Here is a 4,284-nt window from a genome sequence, read left to right on the forward strand (position 1 = left end):
GATTAGATGCTTATTCCCATGAATTCTTCTGAAATCAGAAAAGAATGCAGCACAATAATTCTCAAATCTGAAAGTTTCTTGCAGAAATATGCTGCTTAATGTGATATGTTGTATAATAGAGGATCTGATCAATTGTGCACCAGCTCAATAATAACTGTGTTTACTATGTCAAGATATCATTCTAAGTAGTTTATATATGCCAATCCATTTAGTCCTCAGAATAACCTTATAAGGAAGACTATTACAATTCTTTCCCTCTCTATTTTTAAAATAGGTAAACTGTGGTGAACCAAGATGGTGGAATAGATGGTCACCAGCATCACTCTCTCCCACAAATCAACCAATTTACAACCATAAAAAAGCAATGACAGCCAAGCTGGGGCTGCTAGAGCTCAGGAGAAGAGGAGGAAAGACCTATGGAGTGCATGAAGGTGGGAGAAGCTACGACAAGAGAAGATGAGAGAAAGAAAAATACCACTCTGACAATTTCCAGCCCTGGCCACTTCCAGGCTGGAGCTGCTGAGCACACAGAGCAGAAGCTGGCAAAAGCTGCAGCTGTGCCCTTCAGATGAAGTTGCTTGGAGGCAGCAGGGGAGAAGAGGGCCTTGGATGCCCCCAGGCCAGCAAGACCACTAATAGGGTTCTTTGGACCCACATAGGACTGAGGAGCCACAACAAATGAAAAAAAGGAGCCACTCAGAGGCTGGTGAGTCATCACAAGGGACCGGTGCATGGCCCATCCCATGGGAAATGTTTGAAGCACAGGCAGTGGGGGAGACTGGCCCACCAGGAGAACACTGTGACACAGCAAGGACAGCTGATCTGACCCCCAATCAGTGTAGAAACCCTCAGAGGAGACTGGTCAGGAATATAGAACTGCAGGGTGTTCAGTTTGATGAAAAGACTCAGGCCCAGACCAGAGTTTCTATACAACCCAGGTGTACCGGATCTCATGAGACCCAGAAGTACCTGTAAAGTTAACCATTAAAACCTGACCTCACAAAAAGCCTTACCTAGGGAATTAGTAGCAAAGCAGCAGTTTAGCTCAACCACACAGCTCAAGTGCTGGTTCTCAGAGGAAGTTCCCCCATATTAGAAGTAAGCAAAGGACAACAAATTAGTTCCAGCACAGAGTTTAAATGGTGGGAACAGCAAATAACCCAACACAGAAGTGAAAAAAAAAAAGGACCCGCAACCAGAGACAAAGTTTGATATTAGTTAGTAAAGGTCTCATTTCTCCAAAGAACACCTATAACACCGAGAAGGACTGGAAGTCCTCTGGGCTACCAAACCAAAAATGGGGGAGGGCTGGGGACCTCAGCCATGCCCCACAACACCTGCATCCAGTCCAGAGGGTGGGAGCTGAGGGCCTCAGCCACACCCCCTAAACACGTGCAACCAGCCCAGCAATGACCACTGAGCTGCCACAGGAAGCACCCCAGGCTCTCCTGAGCTGGGGCAGTGGGGGCTGAGGGCCTCGGCTATACCCCCCCTGATACCTACAACCAACCCAAGCAAGGACCACCAAACTGAAGCAAGAAGGGCCCTGGATTCCCAACCTGGGGTGGGGGGGGGGCAAGGGCTTTTGCCACACCCCCATGACATCTGCACCCAGCCCAGCAATGACCAAGCCACCACTGGAAGCCCCCTGGTCTCCCCTGTGGGAATGAGGAGGGTGCCACAGGCCTCAGTCCCTCCTCTCTTTCCTCCTTCTCCCATCCCATTTCCTTCCCCTTCCCCCTCCCTCCCAACTGCTCTGCAACAACATCATAGAATGTGAAAAAATAATAACATTAATAAATAAATTAGTACAAAATAAAATAAAAAAATAGAAAATAAAAATGAGTAAACTAAAACACAGCAAAGCAAATATCCCATGATCACACAGCTACCAAGAGCAGTGCTCAGGATTCGGAACCAAGGCAGTCCAGCAACTGAGTCTGGGGACTTAACCCAAGAGTGACCTGCACCCTAGGACTTAGTCAACAGCAGTCACTGGGGATGAGTGGGCATTTGTATTGTTTACCAGCTCTGTAGTTGATTTTGATGAACATTTCTGAGTCAGATAAACTGGGGTTTGAATTCTGACTTGCACATTTTCTGGCTGTTTGAAGTCGGACAAGTTATTTAATTTTTCAGAGCCTCAATTTCTCCATCAGTAAAATGGGGAGATATTTACCCCTGGAGGTGTGGGTGCATTACATGAGTTATCATATGTGAAGCACTGGTGCAGAGTACATGTTTTAAGAAAAGAAGGTATTGTTACTATTATCTTAAAGACGTCACCGAATTCTTTTATGCTCAAATAACTCTTTGAAAAGCAATTTTGTGGGGTGTGAGGGTGGTCATTTTATGTACAGCTTTTTGTTTTCGGCCTGCTTTGGAATTGTGCTTTCTCATTAATTCAAGATGAAGTACACGTGTGGTCTATGCTTTTTTATGACTTCCAGTAAGCACCTTGATATGATTTTGGGAAAACTCTTAAACAGTATCTCACAGAAATATGTTACTTAATGTGACACATTGTGTAACAGAGGAAATGGCTTTATGCCAGTCATTGTCCTGCCCTCTCTTGATCCCCTTATGAATGGGAAGCAGCTGCTTAGTGGGCAAGTCCTTGAGCAGAAGAGATGAAAATCAGAAGATCACTTCAATTGGGGGCCTCCTACCTGTTGGAAAACACTCCAGAGAGCAATGCAAGGAGATAAAATATTGGAATAAGCCAATGGACTTGTATCCCACCATCACCTTTCCCCATTTCAGCTAGAGGCATTAGTTACTTTGAGAATGGTTGGGTTGTTATAAAAGAGAGACTGTTTAGTATTTCTCTTCCAAATTTAGCTGTGGCAGCCCAACTCAGAGAAACAGTTGTGAAAGCCAAAGCTTTTAATGAACGCTTTGAGAGCAAGACCTAGGCTATTTGAGATGAAAAAGACATTTCAGAAGTCCGAAGGTAAAGCCCTAAAGGGGCAGCAGACAGAGTTAACCATGCACAATAGAAATTAAAAAGAGGATAGGTGACCAGCCAGAAGACTTTGACCTGAGAGGGGAAGGGAGGGCAGGAATTGGGAAGCCTAGGCTTAGAGAGTAAAGAGAGTAGGGAGACTGGGGAGGAGGCCAGTGGGCTCCATGCTTGGACAGTCCTCATGTGGGAGACACCGCCTGGTCTCTGTCAGTGTGACCACTTTCCATGGCTACAGGCATGAGCCTCACTGGCAGATTGTCCATCATGTTCAGATCCCATATAGGTCAGCCACTAAAATAATAATTCCCACCATCACCTTTCCCCATTTCAGCTAGAGTCATTAGTTACTTTGAGAATGGTTGGGTTGTTATAAAAGAGAGACTGTTTAGTATTTCTCTTCCAAATTTAGCTGTGGCAGCCCAACTCAGAGAAACGGTTGTGAAAGCCAAAGCTTTTAATGAATGCTTTGAGAGCAAGACCTAGGCTATTTGAGATGAAAAAGACATTTCAGAAGTCCGAAGGTAAAGCCCTAAAGGGGCAGCAGACAGAGTTAACCATGCACAATAGAAATTAAAAAGAGGATAGGTGACCAGCCAGAAGACTTTGACCTGAGAGGGGAAGGGAGGGCAGGAATTGGGAAGCCTAGGCTTAGAGAGTAAAGAGAGTAGGGAGACTGGGGAGGAGGCCAGTGGGCTCCATGCTTGGACAGTCCTCATGTGGGAGACACCGCCTGGTCTCTGCCAGTGTGACCACTTTCCATGGCTACAGGCATGAGCCTCACTGGCAGATTGTCCATCACAGTTTGAGTGATGGCTCCTGCTGAGGCACTGTGTTGACTCTCTCCAGACATGGCCACTTACCTTTCAACAGGAATGAGGCTGCCCATGCCTGACGCTTCACTTGGCCCATCTACAGTACCTTGTGTGGATAACCCTCCACTCAACAGCACAGGACGCTCATCACCCCTTGAACACAGAGAGTGGCATCCTGTAGTTGCCACTGGGAGTGTTGTGCAATGCAGGCTCCCCCTCCCCCAACATCTAGATGCAAACAGCTGAACAGACACAGCTTGACTTTTCCCCAGTTGGAGAAATAGCTAAACATACTATTGTTTTTTTGACTGGGAAAATCATAACCATGAAGAGCAAGCATGATGCACTTTGTAAAAATGATGTATGCTCTGTTTTTTTTACAGTAAAGTTGGTCACACTACTAGTTTATGAGTCAATAGGAGGAAAACTGTTGGACAGCAGAGACTGTGTTTAGTAAAAGGCAGTAGACTTTTAATTGGGAAAAGCAAAGGTAATAAAAAGGTAAGT

The sequence above is a fragment of the Galeopterus variegatus genome, unplaced genomic scaffold, assembly GCF_000696425.1.
Source record: "Galeopterus variegatus unplaced genomic scaffold, G_variegatus-3.0.2 Scaffold8313, whole genome shotgun sequence".
Lineage (NCBI taxonomy): Eukaryota > Metazoa > Chordata > Mammalia > Dermoptera > Cynocephalidae > Galeopterus > Galeopterus variegatus.